The following is an 18,958-nucleotide window of genomic DNA, read 5'->3' as shown; positions in this document are numbered from 1 at the left end:
TCTGTGTTAAGGTGTGGGAGTTAGGATCGCCAAACGCTATGATAGTCATAAGTCTGTGTTAAGGTGTGGGAGTTAGGATCGCCTACCGCTATGATAGTCATAAGTCTATGTTAAGGTGTGGGAGTTAGGATCGCCTAACGCTATGATAGTCATAAGTCTGTGTTAAAGTGTGGGAGTTAGGATCGCCTAATGCTATGATAGTCATAAGTCTATGTTAAGGTGTGGGAGTTAGGATCGCCTACCGCTATGATAGTCATAAGTCTGTGTTAAAGTGTGGGAGTTAGGATCGCCTAACGCTATGATAGTCATAAGTCTGTGTTAAGGTGTGGGAGTTAGGATCGCCTAACGCTGTGATAGTCATAAGTCTGTGTTAAGGTGTGGGAGTTAGGATCGCCTAATGCTATGATAGTCATAAGTCTGTGTCAAGGTATGGGAGTTAGGATCGCCTAACGCTATGATAGTCATAAGTCTGTGTTAAGGTGTGGGAGTTAGGTTCGCCTAACGCTATGATAGTCATAAGTCTGTGTTAAGGTGTGGGAGTTACGATCATCTAACGCTGTGATAGTCATGAGTCTGTGTCAAGGTGTGGGAGTTAGGATCGCCTACCGCTATGATAGTCATAAGTCTGTGTTAAGGTGTGGGAGTTAGGTTCGCCTAACGCTATGATAGTCATAAGTCTATGTTAAGGTGTGGGAGTTAGGATCGCCTAACGCTATGATAGTCATAAGTCTGTGTTAAGGTGTGGGAGTTAGGATCGCCTAACGCTATGATAGTCATAAGTCTGTGTTAAGGTGTGGGAGTTAGGATCGCCAAACGCTATGATAGTCATAAGTCTGTGTTAAGGTGTGGGAGTTAGGATCGCCTAACGCTGTGATAGTCATAAGTCTGTGTTAAGGTGTGGGAGTTAGGATCGCCAAACGCTATGATAGTCATAAGTCTGTGTTAAGGTGTGGGAGTTAGGATCGCCTACCGCTATGATAGTCATAAGTCTGTGTTAAGGTGTGGGAGTTAGGATCGCCTAACGCTATGATAGTCATAAGTCTATGTTAAGGTGTGGGAGTTAGGATCGCCTACCGCTATGATAGTCATAAGTCTGTGTTAAGGTGTGGGAGTTAGGATCGCCTACCGCTATGATAGTCATAAGTCTATGTTAAGGTGTGGGAGTTAGGATCGCCTAACGCTATGATAGTCATAAGTCTGTGTTAAAGTGTGGGAGTTAGGATCGCCTAATGCTATGATAGTCATAAGTCTATGTTAAGGTGTGGGAGTTAGGATCGCCTACCGCTATGATAGTCATAAGTCTGTGTTAAAGTGTGGGAGTTAGGATTGCCTAACGCTATGATAGTCATAAGTCTGTGTTAAGGTGTGGGAGTTAGGATCGCCTAACGCTATGATAGTCATAAGTCTATGTTAAGTTATGGGAGTTGCAATCACCATAGTGCTAAGGTCGCTTTGTACAAGGCTGTTATATGGAGAAGGAATTCTACAAAAGTCAAAGTTTATGGATCTAGGCTCGCAAGGAGTTTTGAACTTTGAAAAGTGTTGATGTTATATTCTGAATGTGACTGTTCACTAGAAGAAGTTGTCCTACAAATAGCATTCACTTTTATACACCACAGTATCCTTATCAATGGTAGAAAAGCAATCATTGAAATATCATCTAATCATCTTCTATCAGGCTAAGACATGGTCCCAATCTGGACAATCTTCAACTAAGGCAACAACTTGAAACCATGAGTAGCTTATTGCTGAGGCAAGGATCAGGATTGAATCACACCGAAACATATCATTATCTACTTGTTGTTTCTTGTAGCACAAGAGATGTTTTCGTTCCTGTTGATGTTGTTTGGGTAGCACAGTGGTTCAGGTGTTCACTTTGTTTTGCTTCATCCCAGGTTTGATTCTTGTGATGGTTTGTGAACATATTGTTCAGCTGTTACTGCAATACTTCTTAGACTGTATTATCTGTGAAGGCAAGGGTTAGAATATTAGCTTGAGTAAACCATGCTTGTATGAGGTGACTAACGGGATTAAAGGGAGGTAACATTATCGAGTTCATTGACATGCAGATCTTGATCTAGATTTTCTATGAGTGCTAAGATAAGGGTATGTTAATGTTAATGTATGGCACTTTCAACTGTCTTTGTGCTAAGAGTGCCTTATGCATTGTGGCTAGAATTACTCACTGGTTTTGATGAACAATTGTCACACTTAGTTGTAGCAGGATCTGCTGATAATGGGTTGAAATTTCAGGTTTTCTGAAAATATTATCCTTACTGTCTGTAATTGTGCTCATTATTTGCAGCAAAGTTGCTGACTGGTGCATCACTCTTTATTTTCTCCAAAATAATGCAGACACACAGGATGAAAAACATTTAACTTGACCCACTTTCACTTAAGGAACAATTGATGGTCAAGGTGGGGTTTGTTTGAGTGGGTTGCTGAAAGAATGCTATAGATATTTTAAAAAGAGTTAAATATTTAAGGCTTTTAGATGTTGTAACCCCCAAAATGTCAATTTAATTGAAAAATATTAACTTTTTGAACAAAATTCCAATTTAGTTCAAAGTCTGCTGCAAGTATAGGTTATTGTGGAAACACCTTATTTGACCTTTCAAATAAGGAACTTATGTAAATATCCAATTTAACTTTAGATAAAAGGCTCTTGAAAATGTACATTTTGGGGCAGGTTTCACCCTATGTGTCAATCTACAATGACTGCCTGCCTCATCAAAATGCACATTTCCTTCTGTTTCGTGAGTAGTTTTCATTTCAAAGTGAAATTAACATGTTTCAGTTTCAAATTGTGGACATTTATAATTTTCTGTCTTACAGTTATTGTATGATACAGTACGATGTTGCAAAGTTGCAGTACAATGTTTAAAACAGCTAGCTGCCTGTAGCCAGAGGCTAGAGACTTTTAGTGTGGGCAAGCAAAATTTTATAAAGCAGGCACCACTGTATGTATAGAAATTCTTATCATGCCTCACTACATGCTTATGGCTCATTTAGTCAATGTCAAAATCTGTTTTGTTTTTGTTACACTTTACTTCTCAAATACAGTTTTATCTTGTGCATGTTGCTCTTGTCTTAAGGCTCCCAGTAATTCTTAGCCAGTCAGTGTTTGTTTATGTGATCATTAGTTTTCATTAGCTATTCAATATACTTTAAGCCTTTGATCCTCTCTGTGTAATAATTTTACAAATTTTATGAGTAATAATTCATTAGTGTCTGTATAACGCCACACTCCAAAACTGACCATCCGATCCATTAGTCAGTACTAAATGACAAGCAAGGGTTGTTGAAGACCAATTCTAACTAATCTTCATGATGTCATATGGTGACTCATTTTCTAATTGTGCATTGAAGTATGTGAAAGGTTTCATAGACTCAGAATAGTATTAAATGTCCAATGGTCAATACCTAGTTGTAGAAATTGTTTAAGTCAATCACAACAGGAGAGTTCATGTATGTGTGAAGCATGTATTTGATCAGAACATAATTGAGTGAGTGAGTGAGTATAGATTTATTCCGCTTTTAGCAATATTCCAGCAAAATCATGGTAGACTCTGGATTGCACACATTGTACCAAGTGGGGAAGCGAACACAGGTCTTCTGCATGATGAGCAAACGCTTTAACCACAAGGCCACCCCACTGCCCTAGTCAGTAAATAAAGATCAATAGAGAAATTAAGGAAGGCAACAAGGTAAGGTTACACTTGATAATTACACAGTGTTGTTAGTCTGCTGCATTTTGTTTGCAACAGTTCACAACAACGGCCATGAATATAGTGTTTCTTTTATGCAAATATCCTTTTGATCAAGAACCCTGTAATGGGAAGGGAGGGAGCCTAGAGGCTACAGCATTAGCTTGTCATGGCACAGACAAAGGTTTGATTCCCTACAATGTGTGCAGCCCATATCCGGTGTCCCTAGCGTGATATGGCTGGAATACTGCTGAAAGCTGCACTCACTCTGGACTTGAAGGGTAGGTGGTGTAGCTTAGTTGTTCAAGTGTTAGCTTGTCACACCATTAGGTACAATGTGTGAAGCCCACATGTGGTGTCCCTGCTCTGATTTTGCTGGAATAGTGCAAAAAGCTTCCCTCACACTGACATTATTGTTCTGTTACATATTCAGTATGGATTCGTGTACTTAGCAATATGGAAATAACACAGAAGATCTCAATAAGTAAAACCTCCTTCGTGTTTAATATTCTTACACTAGGTTAGTTTAATAATAATAATAATAATAATACTAAGAGTACTTATATGGTGCCTCATCCACATCACTAAGGGACATGCTCTAAGCGCATAATACACTGACATCATTATTATTGCCCCAGATAGTTTACTGTACAAATTGTAAAATTTTGGAGATGCAGGAAAAAAATTAAGTTTTTTTAAGAAAGGCATCTTCATTTAAAAGGTTTTTATAAAGGGGGAATCATATACCTACGAAACTTATTTTTTTCTGAACTTTCAATATAACAAGACAATAGATGCTTATAATTGTCGGAAATCCTCTGAAACTGTGGGCTAGATTTGGTCACCAGGAATCAGTATTTTAAGAGGCAGCCCTACAGGATCAGGTTGTCAGACTGACTTTAGTGATATTATAGTATCCCGATTGTATAGATCGATGCTCATGATATCAATCACTGTATTGTCAAGCCTGGACTCATTTATCCACAGATTTGCATCATTTTGCTGACATGTTGCTGAATGGCATGAAACACGAGGAAACAGGACTATAAGTTAGTGTTCTGTTAATGGTCAAGGAATCTGAAAAACAGTTATTTACATGACCACTTCCCGGATGATTAGAGGTGCTACCATGATCTTTATTTGAACAGAACACAGCTGTGCCTGAATGTTTACTACAGAACTCGTTTTATCTTGTGTGTTCTAAAGGTGTGTAATGAAATCGTGCTTTGAAAGCAAGTTAAGCCTTGGTCAAAGTAGCTGTATGGACTGGTCACTCTATCAATGCTAATGGCCATTCAGGCAATCCTGTTTAGGATTTGTATCTTTGTTTGAACTCACCAGTTCTTTCATGGTAAATCATGGCTTGTAAATAACAAACATCGGTATGTCCTTTGGGATCATTTATCTCATGGTTGTTGGACTAGTGTTCAGAGATCAGCTGTCTCTGTTTGAAGGTGTTGACATGCTGGTGAGAGATGATTGCCATATGAGTGACAAAGACTTGACCCATTACTGGTGGCATGTGTAGGTGAAATTGACAAGTGATGGGTGCTCAATTGGTGTGGCCATGATTGTCCAGGGGTGACAAGGTGTTTATGGCTGAAGGGAATTGGTATGACAAAGTTTTCAGTGTTTAAGGGAGTATTGCTGTATGATTGAAGTGTTGTGTGGGTAGATAAGGACCAGGGTGGAATGTGGAGGTATGGGTGGGGAGAGATTGGAAAGGGGGTGGTGTGGTGAGTTGGGCTTTATCAGTATTGTTCCAGCCATATGGTGACAAGATCAAGTCTGAATACATACACATTTTAAGTACAAAGTACAAATGAGTTTTAGTTTGAAAATATATACATTCAGTGTTTTTTAAATTCAAAAACAAAAAATGTCCTAGCATGGAATTCCAGGGATTGGAAAGGGTAGGTGGGGTGAATGGAGAGATGGTGGAATAGGGATTGGAGTGAATGGAGGGTGGAATGTGGCAGGGGCAGGGTGAGTAGAAATTTAAGAGGGTGGAATGGGGCAGAGATATGGTGGAATGTACAGGGGGTGGATGGTAGGGTAAAATTTGTGTTAGAGGTAGGGGGTTGGTGGGGTATGGGGAGTGAGGATGGAATATGTGGGAGGAGGGGAGAGAGGGTGTAATATGTTTGTTGGGGCATTTGTTGAAAAGATGGGATATGTGTTGGGGTGGACAAGGAGAGAGAACAGTGGAAGAATTAATGGGGTGAAGGTGAAATGGATAGGGTGTAACTAAGCTGTATAATACATTTAATTTATTAACACAGACTTATAATGCATACCAGGAAAACTCACATGACTAAACATATATCATTTTTCACCAAAAAAATTTTAATTCCAAATTGACCCCCAGTTCAGACCCTCGGTGATTGCAAAGTATACTATCAGGCATGGAATTACTGGGTATAGTGAACAATGAAATCTCCCTTGTTACTAAGACTGGAGTAATGAAACTGCCACTAAATGGCAAGGTGCTTGTAATGTTGGTAATCTCATGTAGATATCCAAGTTAAACAGTGGGTGATCCTTGACACAGGTCAAGCCCCTTCTTGCTCCTTACGGGCACTGGTCACTTCAGGTGAAGAGAATGAACAAAGATTAACGTCACTCTGTCTTCAACACATGTTTCAAATGCCATTTAATCGCATTCTTAAATATAGAAAAGCTGAAAAATCAATGGAAAGGACATGTATTTTTAAGAAAGATTTACTCATCGAAATTGTATTAAAACTCATTCACTCGTCGTGCTGAAGGCCTGGGTTCAATTCCCCTCATGGATACAATGTGTGAAGCCCATTTCTGGTGTTGCCCACATACTGTTATACTCAGTTACTGTTATACCCACATACTGTTGTAATCAGTTACTGTTATACCCACATACTGGTATACTCAGTAACTGTTATACTCACATGCTATTATACTCAGTTACTGTTATACTCACATGCTGTTATGCTCAGTTACTGTTATGCCCACATACTGTTATACTCAGTTACTGTTGTACCCACATACTGTTATACTCAGTTACTGTTATACTCTTTTACTGTTATACCCACATACTATTATACTCAGTTACTGTTATACCCGTATACTATTATACTCAATTACTGTTATACCCACATACCTTTATAATGACTTACTGTTATACTCACATACTGTTATACTCTTTTACTGTTATACCCACATACTGTTATTCTCAATTACTGTTATACCCACTTACTGTTCTACTCAATTACTGTTATACTCACATACTATTATGCTCAAATACTGTTATACCCACTGGCTGTTATACTTAATTACTGTTATACCCGCATACTTTTATACTTAACTGCTTTTATACCCAATCCCTGTTACGTTAATTGCTGTTATACTTGCTTAGTATTATACTCAACTGCTATACCCATATACCGTTATACTTAAGCACTGTTATACCTACTTATTATATATGTTATACTCACCCTGCCAACTTGATAATGAATGAAGTACACTTTCAACCTTTGACACACATCAGCTGATGACAGTTGATAGTGTGTTTATTGACTGTTCCTGTCTCTTTATGAATTCAGCAAGGCCAGTGCTTGTTTGTGTGGTATTTGAAGCCTAATTGGTTCTGCAATAGATCAAAAGAAGTAATTAACTTATTTGTAAACACATTCCCTGGCCTCCCAATGAAAAATATTATTTTCACGTAATATCTTAGTGAAGTTCAAAATGAATGCAAAGAAAACAGGAATGCATGCCAATGATGCCACAGATTCTGACAAAAGGGTCAGACAAATTTATTTCTTGTTTTATGGATCTACCAGACATATTTTTTTCAAAAATAAGAAAAAAAAATTGAAGAAATTTTCCCACTCAAAATATAAATCCTAACATTAAGGTATCTGAGAGCTAGACTTGCACTCTGCAAGGCAGTTTGTTGGACACTGGTATCTGTTCTGAGACTTTTAACTGAATTATTTAACAGTATTTGGGTTAAAAATTAGTGCTTCAAACACCTAAACTAGTGTGAAGTTGAAAAACAATGCCTTTGATAAACTCATGTGGATTAGTGAATTTTTTTCCTGTCTTTAGGTTTTCTGAGGAAAAAAATCCATTAAGCAAGAAATGGCAGCATGAGTAATTATAAGGTTTTGAATATTTGTTTTCGAGCAAAATACTGATTATATGCAAGATAGTGTCAGTTGCACATTGCACATGTTATTGATTGTACACTGTCTGCGTGTGATTTATTGTCTCTGTGTTGGTGCCAGACATGGCAGATAATCTCTTGGCACTAGACCTGGCCATGTGGCTTTACTTCTATGAAAATCATTAATGCTATAGACAGACCAGTGTTTCATCTTTGTGGGCTGACTCATGAAGGTCCCGGGGTAGAACAGGCCTTCAGCAACCCATGCTTGCCATAAAAGGTGACTATGCTTGTCAGCCACATGTCATCGGCTCCGTATTGTGCAGATTGATGCTCATGTTGTTGACCACTGGATTGTCTGGTCCAGACTTGATTATTTACAGCCCGTCGCCATATAGCTGGAATAATATTGAGTGCAGCATAAAACTAAACCCACTCTTTGTGGTCCATTGGGAAATCTTGTCAGTCAGTCAGTCAGTCAGACAGTCAGTCAGATGCTGCATTTAACAATATTCCAGCAATATCACACCAGGAGACACCAGGACTGGGCTTCACATATTGTAACTATGTTGGGAATTGAACCCTGGTTTCCAGCGAAATGAGCAAAAGCTTAACCACCCTGGTACCTCACGGCCTCAAAATGTAGGAAGAGTAGATCCCTTGTGATTTTAACTGTGGCACTGTCTGCTATAAGACAGATAGTTGTGGTTATTATTATCCAGTCCACCAATAAAATACTGTCCACAATTTCACTTTGAAATATTTTTTCTTCTTATTTTGTTCACAAAATACTCTTGCTATATGGTTGCAGTTGGTAAATCAACCTAGAACAGACAGTCCAATGGTTGATATCATGAGCATTGACCTTCATTTTGGACACAATGACATGCATCAACTAAATCAGCAACCCCTACCATCCGATCCTCTCAGTCACCGCTAAGTCACTTCCTGAGATAAGCATAACTAGCTTAAGACCAGTTTCAACCAAGGTGTCTCAGAGATCTCTTCTGCATTGTTTTCATGTTTTTGCAGGGCACTCACATAGTTCATGTTAAGTGTGTCTGCAAGATAAAGTGCATTACATCTATCTGTACCTTGCCTGTCCGTTTCATGTTGATAAGGAACTGTTTCAGTTTCAGAAGCCCCACTGTTTCCTTAATTTTGTTGCTCTCCATCTTTCATGTGTCATAATTTTCCAAGCTTTTTTCAAGTGTTCTTGTTGATATATCACTTGCTCACCCATCATCATCAGTTGTTTTATGTTTATGTCATTATACTGGCAAACAAGGATAAGTATGACCAACACAGAGACCGTGTTTACTAGAAGTAAGGGCTGCATGCATTTGGTTTGTGAAAGGTAGAATAGATGTAGGCAAGTGTATGTGCAGTGCATGACAATAAAATTGATTCAATGCCTTGCTCAAAAGGCTCTCACGTGGTCGGTGTAATTCTAGATCGCAGACATCCTGGGGTCCCTTCGCTCACAATGACAAGCGCTACAGGCAGCACTCATACATGCTGATGTGGGTCAATTTCAGGTCGGTGCTCAACTTACCCTTGTTTGCCATAATTTATGATCCTTCATCCTGGATGCATGGCATTAGAATGGAAACTGAAAAATCTACGTATACAGTCGAACCCCATTTAACCGGACGTTTTGGTTTCACTCAAAAATCGTGCGGATAGTGAGAGGTCCGGTTAACTGGATCACAAGCAAAATGTGAAAATTAAGTGAAAGCAAAAATTGTTCATGTACGTATATCAATAAATCAACAGTCAACAGTGAATCATCATTAACATATAAGTGTACCGATAATACATGGAAGGCAGAATGTAGGTTACCATTTGTCAAGTTGTCTCGAACGTGATGTAGCGTGTGGGGCTTCAGGTGGTAAGTTAGATGAAAAACGTAAATAGATGACAAAAAGTCTCTATTCTGCCAATTGCATATTCTTTTTAGAATTTTAAAGGCCCTAAAACCATGTGACATTGCATCGAACTTATGCCATCTGCAGAAAGTAAACTTCTGGACAATGCACTTAGGTCATGTGGCAGGCTATTTTTAACTTGCATCGACACAGATAGTAGGGGTCGATTTATAAGTGTTATATACAGTGCAAGTAGAGTGTAGTTTACCTTAATCCCACTTAACATGTGTTTTTGTTACTGATGAGATGTTCTCACTCCCTCCAAATCCTAATGAACAACCCGAGTGACACACGTCCCTAGTGCTTTGATGGCTGATTACTCAATTCACATCAAATGCCTTCCGATAGATTAAGAATGAAATCACATGAAAAAACATGCGGTAAACGGTATTGACGTGACACATACACATGCACGTTGCACCAGATATCTCCGTCTGGATAACTGGGTCATTTTTTATTGGAAATCTATGGGAATGGCTTGAAAATTTGACGTCCATGTCTGGAAGCGCGGGGCCTGGTTAAGCAAGTACAATTAATGAACGTAAGTTTCGATTCACACGAAAATTGTCTGGAAGGCATGGTTTCCGGATGTGTGGGGTCCGAGTAAAGAGGGTTCGACGGTACTTCTGAAGTTGAATTATGCCCCTTTGTTGTGGAAGGATCTGGATAAGTTCTGTACTCGTTATTTTTGCCTCTGTTCATCTCTGGACTTCCTTTGAAACCTAGAAAGAAGCATGTATTTAATTCAACTAAAGTACATTAAGCTGTTTTGTTTGCTGATTGTGCAGTTTTCGTAATCTATTGATAATTTAATTGTCAGTTTTATGTGTCATGACTGCTGTCAGCTGTGCGTCAGTGTGGAACCTTATTCCAGATTTTATCACCAGGTATTGTGAAGAGACTTGTGACTTGATACATATTCTAATAACAAGGTTGACAATCTATTCACAAGCACCCTTATTGCATTTCAGATATCACAAATGATAACCGACATTATTGACTGTAGACAGTTTATGTCTCATCTTCAAACTTGAACAAAAGACATGTTTGTTTCATTTCATATTATAATGAGTCTCTTTGAGAGAAATTAGTTTGAATCATTTTCTAAAACATGAATAAACATTTTTCATGAATGTCTATTGAAAATAGAAACAAGATAGCATATTTTTAAATGAATAATTGTTAAAAACAATTGTATGTTTGCAAAATTAATGTAAATTAAAATGACTGGCCTCATTAAAAAAAAAAATACTTATCAGAAGATGAAATTCTTAGGATAATTTTTCGAATCTTAGACTTTATGCGTCATTATGGCAGTGTGTATATGGTTAGGGATTGATATGGTCATTCCTAGAGGCTGCAGTTTGGTCATTCGTAGAGGCTGCAGTTTGGTCATTCCTAGAGGCTGCAGTTTGGTCATTCCTAGAGGCTGCAGTTTGGTCATTCCTAAAGGCTGCAGTTTGGCCATACAGTGACAGAGTAAACATGGTGAAAAGTTCTTATGAGAATCACAGAGTTTTCAGTTTAAGGTTTCTGATATAACTAATGTTATAATTTTCTTTAAGAATATGGTAGTAAATATGGAACTTGGTAGTAAACCATCATTTTGCATGTTTTGATACAAACATAATGCAACTCACTCACTCACTCACTCACCTACCAAAAGTCTCTCACTCAAACACCTACCAAAACTCACTCGCTCCAGGGGTTCAAATATATTTTTGAAGCCACTTGTCCCAGGACAAGTGACTTTAAGAGGAAAGTAATTTGTCCTAATTTTGCACTTGCCCTGATTTTCTTACATACTCATGATGATGTAATTATCAAAGAATAAATGAAGATCAAATTTCATGTTGATGTTTAGTGGACTATTTATTGAGAAGTTATAAATAGCAAAGAAAGGTAACTCTACTTTATTATCATTGTGAAATTTAACAGCTACATTCATTGAAATCCAAGTTTATTTACAGTTTGACCATTATTTCATTGCCTGAAATTAAAACTGACTTGTCTTGGGCGTCAGGCAATGGGATTTTCTAAACCCCTGCATTCACTCACTCACTGCCAGTACTTGGTGACATATGCGTGTTTGCTCCATGTCTGTTTACTTATTTATTTATGGAATATTGCCCAAGCAGCATAAAACTTCACTCACTCACACAAGACTCACTAACTCTTAAAACCTCTCACAAAATCCAAATTTATAGCCAAAATATATATTTCCCACAAAGTTTCTCACTTTTAAATGACAGATAAATCCCTGAAGATGGTAGACAGCTTCACCCAGCTCTGTGGGGTCTCAGATCACATGGCATTCTCCAGACTGTCCCAGCAACTCCTCACTACACCACTTCAGACATGACATAGAAGCATGCTTTGTTGTAGTTAATTGAGTAATCTATTTCACAGGTGACAGCACTCAAAGACTGACAAGTACACTATAGGCTAGTGTAGATAGCATGTTTTATCACACAGGGAGGGAATACTAAACTTGTTTATTTCATTGTATAACAGTACATGTCATCGTAAAGCAGTACATTTCATTGTATATCAGTACATTTCATTGTATGGATATCTGTTTTCAGAATGTTTGTATGGGGTTGTAATTGAAATTTGTATTTAGGGATAAGGTTGTCAAAGGTATATTTATGTTTGAATTTAACAAAGGAATGAAATGTCTTACAAGGAAGTAATATATACAGAGCTTCTACGGATGGCATTGTAGGCATTTTTGCTAAATTGATTTCATGTAAATCTGTCTGAGTTGTTGCTGTTGTTGTTGTTGTTGTTGTGTTATGTTTCAGACAACAACACAGACATGCTTGACATGTTTTAATCTACTAATCTTATTTGTATCGCCCAAACATCTGTGGACCTGTGAAGGTCTGGGGTAGAGTAGGCCTTCAGCAACCCATGCTTGCCCTAAAAGGCTATGTTTGTCGTAAGAGGCGATTAACGGGATCGGGTGGTCGACTTGGTTGACACATCATCGGTTCCCAATTGCTCAGACTAATGCTTATGCTGTTGATCACTGGATTGTCTGGTCCATACTTGATTATTTACAGACCGCTGCCATATAGAAGGAATATTGCTGCGCTTACTTGACTTCAGCACACTGTTTACATTAGCAGAATGAATGACTTGAGTATACTATAGTATTTTATCAGTTCAACATGTTTTACATATCCACATGTTGATTGACGCTAATATACAATAGTTCTTCATGAGATTAACACATTGTTTACTTCTTCAGAATGGCCTCTATCCTTGTGTTTACACATTGTGGTATTTAGGGATATAAATGAAGTATGCCCCAGCTCCTCTTTAAGAAAATCCTGACTTTTATCCGGTAGGTTATTAGCAATCGTGAAACCATCCAGACAGCAGTAATTTCACTATTAGCCAACTCTGTAAAATCTCATGTGGAATCAATTTTCCTCTTGCAAATTCTCATCAAGACCTGGAAAAAGTGTATTTCCTTTCCCAGACAGATATTTTACATCTCCCAGACAAGGCAGAGAGGAGAAAGGGGAGATGAAGAAGAGTTTGGCTCCAGATGTTCAGCATTTTTTTTTACCTGTTTTCACATCAACAGTGCACAGAAAATTTGGTTAAGGAGTACATTTGATTGTTGAGTTTTGCCAGTGAAAGATGAGTGTATGGGTGTGACTCAGCTGATGGTGAATCCAGGGACAACCTACCCCCCCCCCCCCCCCCCCCCCCCCCCTCACACACACACACACACACACACACACACACACACACACACACACACACACACACACACACACACACACACACACACACACACACACACACACACACACACACACACACTTTGAGGGCTAGAGGTTGGGTCGATGGGCAGGAGCAGAACTAGGGGTAGGGCAGGGTGGTTTGGAATTCCTTGGAATATTGGTTCAGTTCCCCAGGGAAGCCTTTGGATGGTGTTGTTTTGTTGTGATATTTCTCTGAGATATATATGAATGAATATTCTTGAAATGTGAATATTGCTGGTCTATTCATGGGATGTATCTGTACTATTAAAAAGGTGTTTTTGTACTGTTCCCAAACTATTTCTATATGGTTTCTGAAATATTCCTGTTCTTTCCCTGAAATATTGCCATACTGTTCCCAGAATATTACTGCACTGTTCCCAGAATATTACTGCACTGTTCCCAGAATATTACTGTACTGTTCCCAGAATGTTGCTGCACTGTTCCCAGAATATTACTGTACTGTTCCCAGAATATTGCTGCACTGTTCCCAGAATATTGTTGTACTATGCCTACAACACTGCTGTACTAGTCCGAGAATATTGTTGTACCCCAAAGCTGAAGTGTGTGGGGTTTTGAAGGTCGGGCTGGAATCATCATTATTGGGCTTGGCAGTTCCTTTACTTTCAACATCGTCCATTGTTGTGATGTCACTAGACTATTCCTAGAATGTTGATGTGAATCTGCTGTACTATTCCAGGAATATTTCTAGTATAATTATAGAATTTTCTTAGTGTATTGATGGAACATTACAGCAGTGCCATTTGTAAATTAATATTTCTCTGATATTCTTGGCATGTTGCTGAATATTGCTGAAATAAGTATAACTGAAAGATAATGATAATATGGATATATTTAGCAACAAATATTCTTCCTCTCTGAGTGTTAGTGTTCTATATCCTTAGTATATTTTCCACAGATATTCAATTTGGTTCAGTTCTCCAGGGACGTTGTCTTCAATCATACTTCATCAGATAAGGAGTTATTTTATCTTGAAAACCAGGTGTTGTTTAATTTCCAAATCCTGTCGATGGTTTTCTCACTCTGGTGCTGTAAAACACTGACGAAAATTAACTCTCTGAAGATGAATTTCCTTTTTCTTTTTAGGCTTTTGTATTTGCCTGAAAGCACTTTTCTTAAGGCATGTCAGTACCCCTTAGAGTAGCAGTAGAGCTGGGAATGAGTGAGTGAGTGTGTTTTGTATATGCTGCTTTTGACAGCGTTCCAGCATTGTCACAATGCGGTACATCAGAAATGGGCTATACTATTGATCTGAAAAATGCTTTTCTTTAGGTATGGAGAACAGTCTAAGTTATGCATTTGCATATTTAATGCATTAATATATCTTGGAAAAACAACACTGCTGACTTTCAGCAAAGTTTTAAAATGCATTTTATTGTCATAATAACTGTAAGAAATAAAGTAGTCAGTCAAAAAAGTAATTTCTGTTTCAAGATCATTGACAAAAGTAACATTAAAGGTTATTTAATTGAACTGAAAAGTGCTGGATTATTTGATATGTGTACAAATTTTGACACTTGTGATAAAAAAAAAAATGATAAAACAAAATTTGATTATTTATGATCTATTATCTGAAATGCAAACTGTAAAATAAATTACACTTTGCTCCATACATGCATTGTGCATGCTAATGGTTTAAATAATCCTTTTAAATCTGTTTAGCTGTCCAGTATCTGGCTTGGATCAATGTTGGTAATTTAAAAGCATTCAATGTTGTGGATTACTCAGTAGCTGCTCTCTAGACACAGAATGTTTATGAAACTGACTTTGAGATGTTTTCAGGCATCAGAAGTAAACATCTGGGTATTTTGTAATTTGAGGAGAAAAACAAGCTAGTTTTTTTATCCAGAGTAATTGCATTCACAGATGTTTCCTGTGGTGTAGTCATGTGCCTTGCAATCTTGTCTATAACACTAAAATCTCACATCTCTCCATTGTTGACATCCTTGTCTGTTGACGTGTTCTTTAAAAATTTTACACGTTACATGACATAAAATTGAAATATTCTTAGGAAAAGTAGATAATTTTGAGATTTTGATTTTAATGCTTTTGTTTTTGCTTTTTTGTGTGAAATTTTTCAAAATATATGTGTAAAAAATATACAACAAATGTTATTTAAGTATTATGACAAAACTGACACAAAACACTATGTGGCAGTGTGACAGTCTAATGACTGAATTATTTGCTGTTTGCAAAAGTCTGGGTTTAATTCTCCACGTTGGTATACATGACATCTCAATCCTATTTCTTGTCCATCCCATGAGGCATAAACAACACCCACTCATATTAATCCTCGTTTGAAATTCACTGAAACAATGTCTGGAAACTTAGGAAAGTATTTTTATAACAGGAGACATGTTTTGAGTGCTTGAGTTCTGAGGGAAATAAGACAAAAGAAAACTGGTACACTTTTTATCATTTCTTTCTACAACAGGCCCAAAATAGTATCTGTAAAGCTGAAAAACTGACATGAACATTTGTTGACAGGATGCCATTGCAATGAATAAATGAAGTTGATTTTAAATATTTCCCCTAGATTTATTTTTTGGTTAATGATCAGTTCAAAGTTTGATTTGCTGATTTTCATAATCCAGCTTTTCATAATTCACACAGTTATAACTGTTGTTCAGAAAACTATTGAAAAACAATCACCTAAGCACAGTGACACGATCATTTGAAAAGATTTCTTTTGTCATAAACTTTAATCATAAGCGAGTCTTATTAATACAGTGACCAATAACATTACAATAAATGTTAAACCTAATCCAACCAAGATCAGCCCAGATTCGTATACTGTAATATATCTGATATTTTTACAAATTTTACAAACTTTTGTACGACTTACAAAATTTGCAATTTTCATAACAGGGCCACATTGCCACATTGGTCATTTCATCTCCCAACCTTTAATGAGAATGATAACATCAGTATAAGAATCAACATGTCTCCTTAAAGCCACAATGATTTCTATAGGCCTTTCAACTCCTCGACAGAGCCGCCATGTTCTGTACAAATGATCTCAGACTAATATTACGTGCACTATAATGGAGGCTAAACCCTGTTGAGAGAAGGCAATAAGTACTACATTGCTTATACATGTATAGTAATTGAAAGCCCCATTTATTCATTCCAGATTTCTATATTGTTGTCACCATGTATTGGGTTTTACCGTATACACTGCACTTAAAGAATGAAATTGTTTTTATGCAATAAAATTCTTGGTTATAAATAAACCAAATTGATGTGTGTATACATATATTTTTAAATTGTGAATTTTCATAATTATTTTAATTATTTTAAGCCTTTATTCTTGATCATTTTAAACATTTTTATTATTAAAATTATTCATTTTGATATTATTTTTATTAGTATGTATAAAGTATATTTTGGTTAATTGTGAATTAGTACAGAAATTGAAACATGTTAATGTATTAATTTTCATGATCTGTTAATACCATTCTTTCGTCACACCATCTAATAATTCAGTAGTAAAGACGATCATGCAAGCAGACTGTGAGGTTAAACAAACAGTGAAAAATGTGTAGACAATGCCGTTCCATTCAGTTGTGAAATGGTCAAGTAAATATGTTAAACTGAAAAAGCTGAAGATATATCTCCTGTTCACATTTTCAAACATCTAAATGGTTGAGTGAAAGAAAGTGCATACTTAAAAACTCAATTTGAAAAGTTTCACAACAAATTTACATATTTTATCATGACATTACAAAGTATCATCTAAACACTGTAAACTTCTGTCCGAAAACACAAACAGGATACAACACAATCTAATAACCTTTTCTTGTTCATTCATTTGTGACTGCCACTGCTATCCTAACACGGGTTTTATACATTCCTCTGTCTGGCAGTTAAGTAGTTAAATATTATTAATATGCTTATTTCATGCTACCGTCAGTTTACTTCCTAAATCACTTATCCACCTATTCAAGCATTCTTCTTAATCTATGTACGGTAATCACCTCCAAGAACCTTACAGTAAATCTCACAGCTCAAGGTCGTAATGAATGTACTTTACAATGGGAAATAGTAGCCGGTGTGGGTACGTCTACATCAGGGTGGTCACCGGTACAGGGTGGACAGTCAGTGGGGACACGGATGTGAACAGTCTGGGATACGATTCTTGGATACCTGTACAGACGTAGCCTCTGCAACAACATCCTCATGAAATTACCTATGTGGCCATATAAACCCTACCTGAACCAGACCTGTAGTGAAGACTGGGAGAGTGTGAGTTGTACATTTCTGCATTTCCTGTAGATGGAATCATGTCCCTTCATGAATTCAGTTCCTTACTGTAAATCACTAGAATTGGATATTCATTGTTGTGTTTTTTTGACAGAGTATTTTTACTTGAATTTGGGTGTAATCTTTCATTATTTCTGTTCATTGTTCATGAATCACAAGAATTCATGGTTATGTTTTTTAAAAAGGGTTATGGGGGTTTTTTGGTGGAGGGGAGGGATTGTTAGTTAGTTATCAAAGTGAAAAATATCATTGTCACAGTATGGCTTAAATTTTGCTGACATGACTTAACATTTTAACTATCTCTTTCAGAGATAAATATGTTCAGCAGCAAAACAAATTCAACTCTAGCTCTTTGCCAGGTTTTTGAATAGAAGACATAAACACGAATGCTTACTTTTAAGAGATTTCATAGTTGTGATGTTATTAAAAGTATCATATCTTTGTTCGGGAAAATCTAGATGTTATGTGAAATGGTCATTCTTCAGGTAGACTTGTATAACAAAAAGTTTCATTGTAAATTGATTTCATCAACACAGATAGTGAAAATGTCATTTTGGAGTGGAAGGGATAGTTGAGGGGATTAATGGGAGATAACTCCTTCAATTATGATTGTCTTGCACTAAGTGTGCTCTGGTAGAGCTCCCATTATGCATCAGTCCACATGTACTGCGTTATGTGATCACATGTGTGAAGGATGTCATTCTCATCATGAACACAAATGTGAATAGATCAGTGCACTCTGTATTTATATTGTCAGCTTCCTTTGATGTATGCCTGATGTGCATAATTGCCCATATATAAGATGAACTAAATCTTCACCTTGGAGCATGCACAAGGCATGGCTTTATTACCCTGTTGAATTGATCACTGTGCTCTGTATTTATGTTCTCAGTTTCCTGGGAAGTATACCTGATGCTCGAACATATTTAAGACAAACCAAATCTTCACCTCAGAGCATGCTCAAGGCATGGCTTTATTACCCTACTGAACAGATCAGTGTGCTCTCAGCTCCTTGGGGAGTACAGTACCCAGATTGCTAGCTAGTTAACAGTCATAGCAGTTTGTGCCATGAACTTTTGTGTCTTATAACTCAAACATTTCTTTGGAAAATATTATCCA

General features: G+C 37.2%; 1 protein-coding gene across 15 annotated transcripts in view; it reads left to right on the top strand.

Moving 5' to 3' along the window:
• The window catches only part of LOC137295273 (RIMS-binding protein 2-like), a 257,071-nt gene that overhangs the window by 3,929 nt on the left and 234,184 nt on the right, over positions 1-18,958 (top strand). The window lies entirely within an intron of this gene.

The sequence above is a fragment of the Haliotis asinina genome, chromosome 1 (genome assembly GCF_037392515.1).
Source record: "Haliotis asinina isolate JCU_RB_2024 chromosome 1, JCU_Hal_asi_v2, whole genome shotgun sequence".
Taxonomy (NCBI): Eukaryota; Metazoa; Mollusca; class Gastropoda; order Lepetellida; family Haliotidae; genus Haliotis; species Haliotis asinina.
This window is presented reverse-complemented; position numbering and strand designations above follow the sequence as displayed.